We start from the raw sequence: 18,424 nt of genomic DNA on the forward strand, positions 1-18,424 counted from the left end.
TTTTGGCATTATGAAGATCACATTGAAGCTAGACGTGAAGCCTGTTAAATAAAGGCCTTATTGCCTTAACCCTAAGTATTAGGAGAGGGTTGACCAACAACTAGATAAAATGCTGGAGGCAGGCATAATAGAACATGTTGGAGAGTCTAATTGGGTGAGCCTAATGGTGGTCCAAGAGAAGAAGAAAAAGGGTGAAATAAGGATTTGTGTAGATCTGCAGAATCTTAATGATTTATGCGTTCACGATCCATTTCCAACGCCATTTACAAATGAAGTGTTAGACAAAGTTGGAGGCCAGGAGGCCTATTCCTTTACTGATGGGCTTTTCGGGTATCATCAAATTGAGATTTCCCCAGAAGATAGAAGCAATACCACCTTCAAAACAGAGTGGGGTTGCTTTCAATACACTATTATGCCATTTGGATTAAAGAACACATCTGCGATATTTTCCCGCGTAGTGATAACAACATTCAAGGAATTCATTCATAAGTTCTTGGAAGTGTACTTTGATGACTGGATGGTGTTTAGCTTGGTGAAGTGCCATGTAGCAAGTCTATGCCTTATGTTGGATAGATGTCGCAGATACCAGATAGCACTGAATTTGAAAAAATGCATATTTTGTGTTCCTTTTGGGATCTTGCTAGGTCATGCTGTGTGCAAGAAAGGATTGATGGTGGACCCTATGAAGATTGTGGTAATTGTGAAGTTCGAGGCCCCTAGGAACATCAAGAAACTACGTGCGATGTTGGGACATATAGGATACTATCAAAAATTTATCAAATCTTATGCTCAAATTACCGTGCCCATGGATATAATGATAAATAAGGATAAGAAATTCTAATGGGATGAAGAATGTCAGCGCAGCTTAGATGTGTTAAAAGAAAATATCGCCAATGTTGGTATTTCCCAATTAGAAAAAGGAGTTTCATGTACATGTGGATGCTTCTTGCATTGCGTTGGGTGCAATGCTAACACAAGCCGGTGAAGGAGAAATGGACCATCCTATAGCCTTCACAAGTAGGAAGTTACCGAAGGCTGAGAAAAATTATTTAACGACTGAGTGCATAGGGCTAGACATGGTCTATATACTACAAAAATTCAAGCATGATCTATTATGAGGGAATTTCAAGATGTATACAGATCATTTTGCCTTAAAATCCCTGGTCAACAAGCCTGTGTTGGGGGGGGGGGAATTTCCAGATGGTTGTTATTATTTCATGAGTATGACTTTGAAGTCATTGTGAAGCTTGACAAGTTGAATGTTGGACCTGACCATCTGTTGCGAATTGAAACAGACGAAGACCCCAGTAATTTGGAGGAAGGGTTTCCAAATGGGAAGCTCTTTGTGGTGTGCGTAGTGGATGACCATTTTGTAGACATTATTCACTTTTTAACTACAGGGATGGTGCCGAAAGGATATACAAGTCAGCATAAGAAGGAATTAGTAGTATGGGTAGCTGACTTTTCAATCATTGTAGGATTTTTGTACAAAATGGGTGCAGATGAAATATTGAGGAGATATGTGCGGACTTTGAGCGTGATAGAATTCTCACCGAAGCTCATGAGGGAGATGTAGGAGGCCATTTTGTAGGCAAAGCAACTACGCAAAATATTTTACGTGTGGGTCTATGGTGGCTAACATTGCACAAGGATTCCAACGCATATTGTAAGGTGTGTGATGCATGTCAAATAACTGGAAGACCATCGCGAAGGGATGAGCTCGCACTACATCATTAGGTATCTTTGTAGACATTTGAGAAGTGGGAAGCTAATTTTATTGGGCTAATTCAGCCCCCTGGAAAGAAAACAGGCACGCACTACATTATCACTGCGATGGAATATCTAACTAGATGGGCTGAAGCACAACCCGTAAAGGATTGTACAGGGGCTACGATACCAAAATTATTGTTTGAATATGTCTTAACAAGGTTTGGATTCCTGAAAGTGTTGACGAGTGATATGGGTATGCACTTTATGAATGAAACAATCAATGCGTTGACTGATGAATTCCAGGTCTACCACCAAAGTAGTACACCATATCGTCCATAGGAAAAAGGAACTATCGAAGATTTTAACAAAATTTCGGAGAACGCGCTAACAAATATTTGCAACTCACAGCAGAATGATTGGGATGTATGCATACTTGCAGTGCTATGGGCTTATAGGACTACTTGTCAAAAGTTGATAGGACAAATGTCATTCAGATTAGTATATGGGGTCAAAGCCTTAATGCCAATGGAATACATTGTTCCTAGTCTACGCATAGCATCATTACAGGATATGGCGGATCGTGAGGCCCTAAAAGAACGACTCACGTAGCTCATGGAGCTCGAATAAGACCGATTTTTAGCAGGATTCCATCAACAAGTACAGAAGGAACACGAAAAATAATGGCATAATTGGAATATGAAGCCTCACACATTCAAGGTAATTGATCTTGTACTATTATATGATAGTAAGTTCACTAAATTTCTGGGTAAATTCCATATGCATTGGTTAGGGCCATAAATTGTCAAGGAAACTATAGATGGTGGCGCAGTTCAGCTCACGAAGCTGAATGGAGAACCCTTCCCGAGAAAAGTGAATGGGAACAGGTTGAAGCTGTATACGAGGGATCCTACGCAATGACTATATGGCACCAAGACAATCTTAGTGCTCTAGGTAGTTGCAAGGGAGAATGGTACTATAAACTACACTGCCCATTTTGAAGAACAAGGCAGTGACCACGTTGTTCAGAGATTAAGGAAGATGCACCAGATGGAGCTGTGCTCAATATGATATGTTAGAGGGAAAGGTATCGTGCAACCCAACAGGAAAATGACCATTGGAGTTACTATTCATGATGAGATGGCCAGAAAGCAGTTAAGTGGAGTAGGCAGGCAGAAATTAAGGAAAACATATTTGAAGATCTACTGCCAAAACAACATTTATTATTAGAATTTGGGGGAATGGTCATATTTGAATTCAAATCCCCCTATAAATTGTGCATACCAATCCAACAGAGAACACTTTGCACTCTAAGACTTGCCAGTGCATTTTGTTGTCTATCGCATATGAGCCGAGCATTATGGGAGGAATTCATGTTGTGTCCCTTGTTTGCAGATTATTCTATAGAAGAACGTGAATTATTCATTGAGAAAATGACTTCCACTAACCCTGTCGAAGCCCTTAGTTCGGAAGCGGCTATGTCCGATGCACCAGGACCGGAAGTATCTAGTATGGAGGCTACGCCTACTATGCCCATGGCACCAAATCACCTAGGTCAAAACAAACTATGGCTAGAGAAAAGCAACCTATTATGAAAGAAAAGAAACCAACCATGAAGGAAAAATAGAAAAAGCTGGTGCCAGTGCACTCATCACCGAGGAAGCATACCGAGGCACAACCGAAGCAGAAAAAAGACAAGAAACCAGAGAAAGTCATGGATTTAGAGGAACAGGAGTACCAAGACATTGAAGAAATTGATGCCAAGGGGGTTGAGCCCCTCTCTATGCTGCTTGAGTACATCCCTCCATGGAAGGAAAAAAATAAGGTAACCGAGGACCCTCATTCGAGAATCTTCAGTATATCCACTCCACTCCTACCGTAGTAGGTCATGTTTGAAGGCCCTAATCTTGCATGTATCCCATTGTTGAAATTGGAGGACTGGAACATCGTGAGTCAAGACAAGTTTAAATATATGAAAAATATCTAATATGACACCATAGGAGTTACAAATTTTTAAACCATGAAGTGATTCTACGGCATTGAGCAGTCAGGGCTACTGAATATGTTATTAGTACCGTACTATCAGCACTCCCCTATCAATATGGTATGTGTGCGCCAGGTCCTTGCACTGGTGTATGGTGAGATTTTGTGGCTAGGGTAGCCTATCCTAATAACAGATATCCTGATCCATAGGGTAACAAGGTTGCCCCATAAAGGAGTGGACCCTGCTAAGGAATTTGTAGGGAAGACATGGGAAAATGAGCTATCTGACAAAATGAAGAAGGAGTATGGTCTTGTTAAGAAGTCACGAGGGTACTCAATTTTTTCCATACAATACTAAGAAGTTCAATTCGCTGCCCAAATCCTCGCAGAAAAGATCATGAGAAAGTGTCATGCGGACAAAGTTCTGGCGCTGGTTATAGCGCTTGTTGCACAGTATGAGAAGGGTGTGCAATATAATTGGTCAAGATATCTCTACCAGGAGTTGTCGTGAACTACCAAGAATCCTAGGACTAAAGCAATCCATTCCATTATGCTTGGCTTATACTATCAATTGTATTAGTTGCATGGAGGTTGCTAGAGGATAGCCAATTTCCTCCACATAAGGAAGAATTGCTTGAGGCTGTGAGGTTAGACTTTCTCTGGGCCATAGAGGATGCCACACGTGTCATAGAAACGAAGATTTTCTGGATCATCATGGAGATGGACCTTCAGATGGTCATCAATCAGCGGCCAAGGCTATCCCCAACCTTGTTAGGGAAATTAATGGCCTACGAGGAGTTCATGGTTGATTTTCACAACGTCTCGATCCGTGCGTAGAAGGACCCCAAAGAAACATGGCATGTACTGCCATACTTAGTGTCTGAGATGGATGTGTAGGAAGTTATTGGGTTTTGGCCACCTGAGTGGTGTGAGCCTACGGAGTTAGATTTGGGAATGAGAAAAGGCAAAGAAAGCTCTAGTGTGCAAAACAAGAAGGATGCTACTCAAAAGGCTACATGCACACTAACAGAGAAAAAGAAGAAGGAAGATTCTAAGGCAACTGCGGAGAAGACTCGCATTGAAAATGAGCACGTTGCTAAAGAGCAGGGGGACAAAGAGAAGCATAAGTCACGAGTAGGCAACAAATCAGCTTTTCTCAAAATAGAAGAACAGGAGTTGTCAGACCAGGGAAAAGGCAGTACTGAGGGGAAGAACACCCCATTCATTCTAAAGAAGCGAGGGCAGGAACAAATCGGAGGACTGCAGAAGAAACAAAAGTATGATAAATAGACACATGTCAATCTGATGATATTAATAGAAGGCAATCTCGATGAGATCGGTGACAAGATCCAAGACACCACAACAGAAGTGTTGCAATAGTTCAAGCAATAATACATGCAGATACTAGGAAGCATCCATAAGGATCTATGTGAGATGCAGATCCAAGTGAACAGGATTCAGCAAGATGTCGGAAAGGCAAGTGGTGTACAAGCGAGCTTGAACAAAGGCCATAGAACTATCATGGAGATTGACTGGCCTTTGGATGTCAGAGTCTTTCCTCTGCCAGAGGGGTCGGTCCGCGTGGAGTCAGATGAGGATCACGTGGTACTTCACGCAGTAAAAGATATGGGGCTAAACCTTGCTATGCTACTGCTCGAGTCTCTTCAAATGCAACATCAAGGGGTCGTTGATGAGCTAAATATTAGATAAAAATGCGCACTTACTTCCGTCAATGAGTTCAAATTCAAAAACAAGCATGGTTTTGTAGAAAAGACTCAGGCCCTGAAGAAGTAGGAGGAGTTGTGACACAATGTCAGAACCTGCTCACCATGATTGAGAAAGCCTACAAATGTATACCTGAGTTTCGACCTACAGATGCAGATAACTGAACTACAGTTGATGTTGTAGCCAACCATACCACCAGAGGCTCAGGAAGAAAGAGTTGAGATGATTAATGAATCCATTGCTCAACTACATGTTGTCGTTCAAGGGTGCAATAAGCTCTTCACTCAGGCATTGGGCCTCTGGGATACACTGCAGGAGGATCCTACACTGCAACAATTGAGCACAGAACTCAAGGAAGCATGGAAACAGTACAATGAGATCAGTATGACTGCACAAACGTTGCCACAAGTCCATTGTTTCATGCACTTATAGGAAGGAAAAGAAAAATTGTTGCAGATACAGGAATTGCAGAAGAAGAAGTCTATGCTCAGTTCACGACTTGAGCCTTGGACATAGGAAGCCAGCAAGTTTTCACAAACCATTCTTGAAAATCTGAAGACAATGTAGCAGACACAGAGGACTACGCAACTAGTAGTAGAGGGGCCAACCACTGAGAAACTAGTCCAAGAAGTACAACAAGAAGCTAAGCAGAGCATCGTGGAGCTTAAGGTACTAATTAAGGCATTCAGCAAACTTCGCCAGAAAGTGGAACAACCAGCTGAGTGACTCAAGGGTGAGTCACAATCTTTGTGTTGGGGGGATGTTGGGATGGGGTCCCCTGGTTCAGTTTGGGGTTAGCTAACCCAAATTTTGTATACAGTTTTGTAAAAGATGTAAATTATCCACGATATATGGAAGTGGAGCGCCTAGATGAATAAAAGTCAAAGTGGCTTAGCCCCTTGTTTTAAGTAAAGTTTTTAGTTGGTTTTGAGGTTCAGCCATGGTCTGCGAATGATGGAATTGTATGAAAAATTCTATAAGTAGTCGAGTCTTAGTGAGTCTAAGGACATGTTTTTGATAGAGAATTGGGTTCATTGAAGATTTTTGCGCAGGAGCTAAGGAAGGAAGGATCTGCTTCCTGCGCTTAGGTAGAGAAGGGAAGGTTCTGCTGCTGAGTGCGTGAAGGCCTAGGTAGAGTCTACAGATGAGTGTGTGGACTCTTGCAGTTGTGTGCATAGGGCAGTTTGAGTCTATAATCAGTGAATTGAAGATTAATAGAGACAATTTTCTAAATAATTACCGAGTATTTCCATTTGTATTTGTTTATGTTATATGTTGCGGATGAATGACATGTTTTATGAAATAATGATTGAATGCTAAGAAAATTGATTGAATCTATTTTAATAATGTATGAAATCAATGCCTAGCCACTTCTGTGAAGTTTCATATCATTTCTCTTATTTTTTCTAACGAATAAAGTAGATCTACACAAACTCCAACCTAGGGTTACTTTTTGAGGTGTGTAAGTAGGTAAATCAACTGTTAAAGGTCTGCAAGGACTTAATGTAGACCTTCACGGAGGTGTAAAGGTTTCTTTCACTGAGTTGTAGTGACATGCCCTAGAAGTGTATCAATCTTTTCTGAGGTAGATCCAAGGCGCGGGAAGACATCACACTAGTCTTTGGATGCAGAAACTTGGTTCTTGCATCCCCCCGTACTTCTTCGAGTGAGATTGAAGCCTGCACTATGCAGGTTGTTTCCGAAAGGTTCAATAGTGTAGGGTTTTGTTGGTTGGCACAACTAACTCTAAACATAGTTCAAGACCCCCCTAAGCTAACAGAACCAGATGTAAACCAAGTCATGGGGTCAGCTTGTGGTTAGTTAGCAAAGCAAGTAAGCGAACACAAGCTGAAAAGTGAAAGATAAACTTGAATGAAACATAAGTACTTGAGTAGTGCAAGACAAGCTACTAATATTTTGAGGAGGGAGGCTCCAAAACAAGGTGAAGGAAAAATTTTGGAGGGTGGTTGTAGCTGATACAACATTGGCAACACACTGGTATAACTCCAGCTCTCTGTATGGACCTTGTTTCGTGCAAAGTGAGTCTAACGCCTTCCGTAGTATTGTTTGATTCTTTGATTTTCATGTCTTCTTCACTAGGTTGTGTTAAAGATATAATCCAAGGCATTCTCTTGATCATTCAGCACACATACCAAGCCAATTCAATGTAGTTCTTTCGATTAGGGAAGGGTGTATATTGATGCACAAGTAATAAAACTTTCAGAGTTTTAGTTTCATCTCTGGCATTGCTCCATTTCTAGTCGGCCTGGACAGTATCCCAGTGGAGTCACTTTAGGAACACAAGCATCTCTTTGCTACCAGTGAGCCTGGACAGTACCCTGACAGAGTTACTTGCTTCACCTCTATGTGTAGGAAGCCTGTCTCTTCTTTCCCCTTTCTTTTATTTTCTTTTTCCATTTTTTTCATCTTCAGATAATTATGCATAGGCACTTATTTATCTCATGAGGCAAAAGAGGGATCCTGAGTTATTGAGAGAGAAATAGGTTTTCCCTTCAAAGAAGTATGTTATATATACCTCTGACATACTTGTTAAGGTTTTCTCCCTCACCTTACTCTACTTGACTGAGCTTACAAGGGTTAATCGAATATAGAAAAACGAATTAGAGTAGGTGGTACTAGTTAAAAGTGCAAGCGTTGTGTTTTCACCGAGACTCACTGTAAACAGAATGTATTTTCCATCTAGGTATCATCGAATGAAGACAACAAGCTCTTCATAGAGAGATAGGACAAGAAACAACGAATTGTTGATAGATGTACAAGTCCTCTTGTACTTCACCTTGCTTTTCTCAAGAGCCAAACATAGTTTCATGTGAAGCTAATCCTACGGTTGCATAACAAGAAAAGAAGAAAATAGGCAAAGAAAAGAAGTAAACGAAAGAAAAACAACTAAGCAAAGCAAAACATGCAAGCAAAGAAAACACTACTCCTACTCCTAAACTAAACTAAATAGTGCATGGGCCTACTCACGTGAAATGATATTTATAATAATACCACCGGCACATTGGTTAACCCATGCTGGTGAAGGCATGGTTGAAAAGAAAGATATACAAGTAAACCAACACACAAGAAAGATAAGGTAGTAAAAACTAACACACTCGAAGTTTGAATGCATCCACAAAAAAGAAAAGAGTAAACACGCAAGACAAACACTCTACGGATGTACCATGGTGTTGCAACACATTGTGCAGAGATGATGAGCATGTAGATGATGAGCATGTACACTCTTTTGACCATGACAAATGAGAAAAATGAAAAAGGAAGACAAATTTCGCTTAGCAAGAGTGTTTGTTGTGTATGATTCCTCCAATGCATGAGTGGTAGGATCGTGTGATTGTGGTGGAGGATGTAAAATTCTTAGATCAGACTGATCTTCAATGAAAATAGGAGAGTGATGAGGAACTTGGGGTGTTTCAACAAATTTATGATTAGAAGTGAAACTGACCTCGAGACAGCGAGGACCTGACATAACCATCAGCTCAGGCTGAAGTGCCTTGCCAACTTGAGGGGTTTCTAATTCAACATTACCTAGATCATCAAAGTACATTGGCTTAGAAAGATCAACAACAAGTGAATCAACATTGTGATTGAATGAAGGCGTAAAGAGATCATGATAGCCATGATTAGAAAATTTTAAATGTTTATCGGCGTCCTCATGATCTAGCGAATCATATAGAGGGATTAATGAGAAACAAAAATGTTCACCCTCTGAGTTTTTAGAAAGAAAATTTGACATATTGGGTATATTAAGAAAGAAATATGTGTCCTCTCCACAATAGAATGTCAAACTGACATCTCGTGTGTTCTATGGAGGATCAGAAGTAAAAACATCTAGGGATGAATTTTGACAAGACAAATCAGAAATGGTAGAATCACAAAAGATGTCAAGAAACAACAAATGAGGTGTGGATGAAAGGAGGTCATCCTTTACCGCAAGTTCTTCTTCAGATTCCCATACATACTCATCATAAATGACAATGTAGATTGGCTATTGAACACCAAATATGTCAACAACTTGATCCTCATGAACAATGAATGTGGAGTCCGGAACGGGGGAACACAACACAGTACAATCTAGAGGATCAACAAAATGAGAGGATAGAGGTTGAGAGAACAAGTTCACATGAAAACCAACAGGCTTGCAATCCAAATCTACATAGATATCTAGAGTAGGTGAGGTGGGAGGACGTGACAATTCAACATATGGGTTCACAACTTCTCCCACCTCACACTACGAAGCTAGAGTTGTTTGATGAGAGGCAGATAGAGGGTCACTTGTGACTAAAAACTTGTTTGTCTTGGGTTTGGTAGCTCTAACACCGAGGCATGCTAGGAGGGGTTTGAATGATTCTAACACATGAGGATTTTTAGTTATGGGAAGAAGATACTAAAATATTTCATTAATAAATTTCCAACCAATTTCATCTTCTAGGATTTGAAAAGCGAGATTATAAAAGCGATTCCAAAATTGCAAAACGGATCCATGAGATTCTTTCCATAATTGTAGAATATTTTTATTGAGTACTTTATGATCATTATGATAGAAAGCAGGAGAAACTCTCTAATCATCTGATCATAAGAGTGAATGGAACCTGATGGCAATGTGACACACCATTGCAGTGCATGCCCTCTAAGCATGAATGCGAACAACGAGAAGGAAATGTCATCCTCAAGGACTTCATTCCTTTCATAAAAACCCATGAAGGAAACTCCGTGACTAAGAAAATGTATTCTGCCTTCACCATCATATGTGAAATGTGACAAGTCATTAAGGAGATCCTCTGACACTTAAAAATCATGTCCATGAGACAAACATGTGAGAGGATTAACTCTAACGTAAGTCATCAAGAATGTGCAGAGATTCAAAACAAACTTTGAGGACTTAGATTGTCATCTAGCCATCCTTCAAGCAGTAGAAATGTTGACGCTACTGGACCTACCAACATGTCAGGGGATCTCCCCAGTAAGAACCCCAACTAGACCTCAAACCATTTGGAGTAGGAGTCCCAGCAATGGGTAGTAAAGAAATTCCTTGACTGTGATAACATGCAGAGGTAAGTGTGATATCTTTGTCAGAATCAAGTGTGTGACCTTGCAGTGAGGAAAGTGATATGCATGGGGGTTCTATCACGTGAAGGGGAAAAGGAAGTGTGTCCCTTAGAAACATATAATAATATGCAACCTAAAAGGACCACATGAGCTTAATGACATCACAAGATGGAAAGCAGAATAGTCCATAATCCAAAGTGACGGGTTATAGCAACAACACGTCTGCAACAAGATTCATACAATTGCATACAAAATAGTTCATACGCAAATGCGTAAGTTAAGTAACATACATTGCTAAACTAACCAGAATAGAAAAACTACAATAGCAACATATGCATGAAAATGTGTTGGATTTGTTATATATATTAAGTGAAGGTTCCATCCATACATACACCATTGACATCCACTAGACCCAATATTGGAACATTATAGTCAACACCACCCACTCCTCCAAATATATGTACTCGGTCTGCACTATGGAGAATCCAAGGCTCATCACAATACTCTCCAAGCCTTCACTAAGCAATGCCTAGCCAAAAGATTGGCTCCCAAAAGCTTGTACTATGAGTTATGAGGTTCTATATATAACAAAGGGTGGGGTGACCATTGGCATTCCCCTTTGACTCTTGGAGTATCCTCATGAATCTTCACACTACATAGTGACTATTCACATTCCACTAATGACACTTGGAATTTCACTTACAATATATTTATAGTAATACAATTTCCACATGTACCCATGTGGGACAAAAATAGGCTTGAGTAAGCCTAACAAGACAAGCAACATCACTCAGGGTCTTGGGGAAAGACCAACTCGGTAAACTCCTCATGATGCTCTTCGATGATGAATTGATACCAAGCTTGGTACTGTATAATTGTGTCCCCGTATTGTTTGGTGATGTCTTTGTCGAAGCAAACCCTTTCCTCCATGGATTCTGAGTGTATGGTTATCAAGCCTTTATCCAACTCATCCTAAAGCATTCAAAACACTTTCTTGAGTGTGGCTGGACCACTGATGTACTTATACATGTTCTCTTCGTTGAGTTACAAGTCATTGTTGGTGGCTTCGTGCATCAACTACTCTATGTACTTGTCGACATCCAACATGACTTGGTTCGTCCTCATGGATTGGGTGAGAGCTTTGAAGGAAGGGATCTTGTACATTCGCACTATGACATACAGACTCCTAAACAATCGTGCATAGGAAGCCTCAATGCTAGTGATGAGTAGAGGGAACTACTCATAGTTCCAAATCAACATCTAAATTCGTGCTCTATCTAGCTCTGCCTACGACTTCAACATCTTTTGCAAGTAAAGCGGGGCCTCCTTGTACCTCATCATCCATTCTTGCAATGTGCACAATAGCACTGTGAATGTCTTTGAGATTTTGTATTGTCTGCACACACTACGGCTGAAAGTCGCATAGATGGACAATGACTTTGTGCACAGTGACAAATCTGCTATACACTATCCGCATGGTGGTCTTCAAAGTTGATATCTATGCTAGTATTTCTTTCTTCATTTCTGCCATAACGAATCTTGTTGACTTCTCTGTTATCTGCCTAGCCTCTTGCAAGTCCTTCGCCATCTGATCATTCTCTACTATCAAGAAATTGAATGGAAAACTCTTAGCTTCTGCATAATCCCTAGATTCTTTGACCATGGAAACTAGATGTCTTCTAACATTTGGTAAAATCGCCCTTTCTTCTATGTGTGTAGGTGATGTTTGACCATATAGGAGATGGTTTTTTTGTTCCTATACAATCCTCTATTGTGACTCGTCAAATGCCAGATTGTAGACATCCTTCTCTGGATCATCATCAAGGAGACAAATTTCTCCTTACTCACTCGAGACTAGTTGTGATTCTAGAGGTGGCGGAGACTGTAGTGCAACCTTGGATGCAGAGACTGTGGTGCGACATTGGATTCCCTCAGCATGAGATCGATGTCTTGGTCGTGTAGCTCCTACTCCTTCATGTTTTTTGCCTCAACCAACTATTCAACCTGTTGAGCAAGTTCCTGAACCTACACATTCTCACCCTCTTCTTATCCAACTAGTTTCTCTACTTCTTCAACCTGTATCTATGCAATTTTCTCTATCATTACACCTTGTCCTTCTTCATGTTTCTATTTCTACGTTTCTTCCCTTTATATCCTCATTAGATCTTGTTCTGCTTTCAACTTCTTCTCCATCTTTTGGAATCTCCTCTCTGTATCTTCTAACCTTTGCTTCTCTCTCTTCTTATGATCTACTCTCCTTTCGTTTTGTCACTTCTTCACCTCTATCTCCAAAGCTACTTTATCAATAATTCGATCTTCTTTGAACTTGTAGGTTTTATCAGCCTCTACGTTCTTGAAAATCTTCCTCTTGCCTTTGTCTTGTGCGGATTTGCTACTCACTGTTGTTGTTGTTGTTGTGGTGGTGCTTCCTGCAGTACTGCTTTCCATTCTACCACTATGTTGACTGGTTCATTGAGCCTAGAGGATTTGTAGCAATACCTCTAAGGATCTTCCTCTAGCCAATGACATGCCCTATGGATCCATGGGTAATACACCATTGCACAGTTGTTCTTGCATATGTAGTGAGGGTCATACGGATTGAAACTCTTGGTGCCAAACCCAAACTTATTCAAGTCCTCAACCTCAGCATCCACATCCTTCAAGGTACGCATCTCATACAACCCATTCCACAAAGGAAAAGTGGGCCATGGTGCCTTCTTCCTCATGTGCAGTCTCGCTGATAAACCAATGGAGATGTGGTATGCAACCTCTTGCATGAACAACTTTTCCGTGGAAAACCTCTGTAGCTCATGCAGAGGCTTCTCCATGCCAACCATCCTAATGAAGGTGCCACTGGGTGAGGCATATGAATATACAATGTTAATCAATTCCTACATCGCTTCTTGGGACATGCAATGTGGATCTTGTTCAAATATCATCATGTACAGTGGGGTGATTAAGTGATCAGACAACCTTGCCATGACTCCACGGTAGCTGCACTCATAGAGAAACCTGCAATAGATGTTCACAACATCCTCTGATGGTGTCCAAATCCAACCCATGCTAGGGAACTGCTGTTCGGCACAGTTTTCTTCAAGAATGTACGTGGACATAAATAATCTTGCTTTCTCATCCTTAGGTGGACTTCAGGCATTAGACACATGCACTTTAAATTAAAGAGCCAACAAGTCAGACCAGTTGAATAGCCTTCCTTAATTTTCCAACTGCTCTAACATAACCACCCAACTCTGTGGGAATGTCTTCGTGCTCTCTTGGCCATACAAGTGGCATGCAAAGATGATCAAGAATTGGTAAGCCTTCCTAAGTGACTTCGCCTTGTAGACCTAGTTTTTTGTCACTCTGAACTTCAATGTCTCTTTTACCCAATGCTTCATGATGTCTTTGGTGTTCACATTTTTGTTGGGAGTGTATAACAGTGCATCCATGTAGTTCATCGACTGTGGCAAGTGATATATCTAATGTTAGTTTTCCATCCTAAAGGTGGCAAGTTTTGTTTGACTCATACTGATCAGTGTCATCATCTTGGTATTGGTATGTGAGATAATCCATTGAATGATATCCGTGCACGAGAATGTGGGGTATCTACATGCAACCCTCTACAAGCTTGAGCTATGAATGTTGACATAGACTTCTCGATCTTCCAGATATTCCTTGAAACTTCCTACAAATATGTTTTTTATTTCTTTCCATGTAATCTTCATGTCGTTCTCTTCGAACAACTTCATGTCTCCATAGATGAGAAAGTTCATTAGCGCCTGTTCAACCATGTCTCTAATGCTGCTCTCTACGGTGTCCTTTGATCCAGCTCTCCTGGAAACCATGATGCCTGTACTACTGAGAGACTGCTCAATAAATGATGTACCTAGAGATAGAGTGGACACTCATGGCAAGAAAATGTCAGCTTAAAAACACAAAGCACTTTAAGGGTAGATCATGCAACAATTTGGATGACTTCTCAGAAACATTGCATAGTTGTGACTCTCAGAGCTAAAGGACTGTCTATTGGAACTGCGCATTGCACAATCCTAGCTACTAGTGAGAGGGATAATGATTGGAACTGCACAAATCAAAGTCCATCTGGGCTAGCTGTGGACTGGAACTTCGTAATGCACAGTTCAGTATAGGTTGATTGCTAGTTGGTACTGCACATTACGTAGTCCTAGTGGGCAAGACTAGGCACTATCTCCTAGAACTGTGTAGAGCACAGCGAGAGGTCAGTGTTAGGTAGCTTCTGTGCAATTCCTGGAGCCAAGGTAGAGCCTTGAGTTCCAAAAATTTGCAGTGCATGCTAGGAGAAGCAAGATATGAGCTAAGGCAACCCAGATCTGCCCAAGGGAAACTTGAAAATGAGTAGATTTAAATGCATGAGTGAAGGACGGTGCAGATAGGAGTGAATTATCATGCATGTAATCAAAACAAATGCAGGAATCAGTCAAATGGATGAACAATGAAGCTGGTGGGGAGAGCATCGCAACGGTGATCATTAGTGCAAAAACAATGTTATGCATGCGACAGTCAAGAAAGACAATGCAAAACTCGAAACAACACTTATACAAGTTAAAACAAATTAAACATCAGTGACCATTTAGTAAAGCTTACAAAACAACACTCACACAAGATAAGGAAACAAAAACGACAGAAAAAGAAGCAAAAGACTTGAAAAGAAAAACTTACCCGGAAAAGTTGCATCGATTGTGCCGAAGGTTCTTAGATGCCTCAAGAATGCCAGAGATCCAAGATCAAATGTGTAGAATGAGCTCTCGGTCATCCATGAAACAGATTTAGTAGATTTAGGGTTTATGACATGCATGCCAAAAATCTAGGGAAAAGTGACAAGTCGGGGGGAGTTTCTAAAATGGACTTGAGTGTAACTCCTAGTGCTAAAAATAGATTCCTATTTTTCAGGGATGATTTTTTATTTTTTATTTTTCAGGAAAGGTTGTCATCCATGCATGGAGAAATTTTGCAGTTCTGGGGAGAACCAGGAAACTTATGGCACATGCATCAGAAAATGGTTGAGGGAATGCTTCTATGTAATTAATGGCCTGAGTGGCTCTGACTACCTCTCATGCTATACATAGTTTCCCAACTGAAGATAAGCTTCTAGCTAGGTCTGCATGGTTTTGGAGCCTAAGCTCACTGTCGGGATGTTCTGCACAATTTTTTAGAGAAAGGTTGACTGTCGGGCTACTCTACACAATTCCTGAGAGCTAGGAATGTTGCCCTCTAGGACTGCGTAGTTTTCCAAGACAACGCAAGAAGTAGATGTAAACCAAGTCACAGGGTCAGCTTGTGGTTAGTCAGAAAATCAAGTAAGCAAAAAAAAGCTTAAAAATGAAAGATAAACTTGAATAAAACATAAGTGCATGAGTAGTGCAAGATAAGCAGCTAATATTTTGGGGAGGGGGGCTCCAAAACAAAGCGAAGGAAAAAATTTGGAGGGTGCTTGTAGCTGCTACAATAGAGATTTATTAAAAATATTTATATACAGTGCCTCTTCCTCTCAACAATTATACATCCTCTGTACGTTGCACATTAAGCCTTTTATATTATTTAGGCCAAGGGCTAGATACATTTCATTTTGTCTAGCTAAGTGATCAAAAGGTGTGTCTGATCATTCTTAATAGAAACAAAAGATTCAGGTCAAATATAGGAAGAACATTTTTATCCTTATCTACCCAGCTTGAACATCATAAATGTCACCAAACTTTATTTATACAGTTTCCCATATTCCTCATGAAAATCTCAAACTGCCTATTGTGATGCCAAAAATCATGCTAAAAACCCTCCCGATGCTCTAGTTCCTCCCCCTTATGCTTGTCAAGGCACTTCCAATCACTTAAAACCATGAGTTGTTACTATAGGTTCAGTCTTTCGGGGTTTAATCCCTTTATCTTGGCACAAGCGGCCTATTCTTTGTAATATTGCATTACAATTGTTCCCATGTGTAACACTTGGGACCACAACATATATGTGTCTAGGCCCTTTATACTATCGGAGCATCACAAGCAACAATTTCACAGTGACGCACTTGGTTGCACCTTTTAAAACTTGATATCATCGAACGTCGATCACCCTTTGTTTTTGGACCTTGGTCCCTTTGAACTCTTTGTGACCGTGGTTAGCCCCCTTATCGGAGACCCTTTCCCGATGATTCAAATTGATAGTTTCCGTTGGCTTGTATGGGCCTGACCCCGGTTCAGAGATGATTTAGCCAAAAAAATCCCGGTAATACTGGCCCTTTCAGCAACAGTCCACGGAGCGTAGACTGATGTCTCACCCGAAGTAGTATGGGATGGTGCTATAACTCGGTTTCTGCACCCTGGGGATGTCTGATGAGCTTCTAGCAGTCCGCAGTTTGAACCTGCACACACGTCACTACACGCATCTATTAGTCCCTTGCAACCTGTGATGTTGCCTTTGCGTAGCCTACTCGGGGCACGATCCGTATTATACCCAAGTTCCTTACTATTTAACCTATTATTACTTGATTACTTAACTTATCTGCGTAAGACTAGTGATAATTAACAGTATATCCAACAATCATATAAGTGTGTGCGATAAAAAAAATAGTATAAATGTATAGAAGGCAATACAAAAGCAAATGCACAGAATTTGGAATCAACTTCTCTTTATTATTCTTCGTTAAAGGTTTTAGAATTGACACCGCCCTACGCACACAGCTGCAGACTCTACTAGGCCTCTACGCACTCAACTGCAGAGCCTCTTCCTACTACTACGACCCAATACACTTAGACTCTTACTCTATGCTCTAACCATTTGTATTCATCTATCTCCTTCTCCTTCACTATCTTTGCAACTTAGAGCCTCGCTCTATTTATACAATCCAATGGTCTACAGACCATGGGTAGGCCGACATGACATTACATTACATTGCAGAACTTAGGGCGGACAACCCTATGACTTGACCTATACTTCGCACTCTGCGCCCACAATTTGCAGAGTATTACAATACATTTGACCAAAACCTGGGCTTTGAGCCCCAAAACATGTTGTGGGGGGATTTGATGCCCATCAAGCCCCCAACACAAACATTGTGACTCGTCCCCTAGTCACTTTGTTGGCATGACAATCTTGGCACAGATTCCCTCCAACTGGTCCCGCACTGCTTGGAGTTCTGTAGCGCATTGTTCTGCGGTTTGTTGGACCTGCTGCATGTGCTCTTCCGATGCTTCTTTGTGAGGATCAAATCCCTTCTTAGTGCATAGATCCCCTGCATCTGTGCGATCTTCCTCTTGATATCTACCGTAATGGTGAAGGCCTCGTTAATCCATGGCTAGACACACACTTTGGGAGGTGCCTCCTTCTGTCTTGCGACATCCAACTGCTCTTTCAGTGCCCTTTCTTGCTAAATCTTTGCAAGCCATTGAGTGAGGAAGACTATCTGCATAGTTCCTCAGACAGTAACGTACTACTCCTAAAGTTTGCGCACCTCTATTTCCAGGCATTGTATGTTGGGGTCCTCCTGCAAGGATGTGAGGATGCCAAAGGCTTGGTCCAACATACTGGTACAGTCCTACACTGCCCGTCTAATTTCTTCCAACCCTGTTTGGATAGTGCTAACACGCTGTTGTCTAACTTCAGAGGGAGTGGAAGGTTGTGCCTTCAGCCGCAGCTTGGCAATCTAGAGATTCAGCTCTAGCTACACTCACATTATTTTCTTACGCTCATTTTGGACTCCACTTTCCAAACAGTGGATCCATACTTCTGTTGGCAGGTCCACGGTGATGGAAAACTCTGGGACACGTTGGCATGCTTCATCCATTGTTTATACTAACTGCTAGTTTTGTGACACTAGTTTTTCATGCTACAGGCTGAGCTGTTCGATGTTGATCTTTTGCTCACTCATCACCTGAATCATGCGGCCCTCCCTGGCATGGAGCTCTACTGTTATTCCATC

Source organism: Pinus tabuliformis, chromosome 3_2 (assembly GCF_031772625.1).
Source record: "Pinus tabuliformis cultivar Carrire ecotype Pingquan chromosome 3_2, CPIR1, whole genome shotgun sequence".
Lineage (NCBI taxonomy): Eukaryota > Viridiplantae > Streptophyta > Pinopsida > Pinales > Pinaceae > Pinus > Pinus tabuliformis.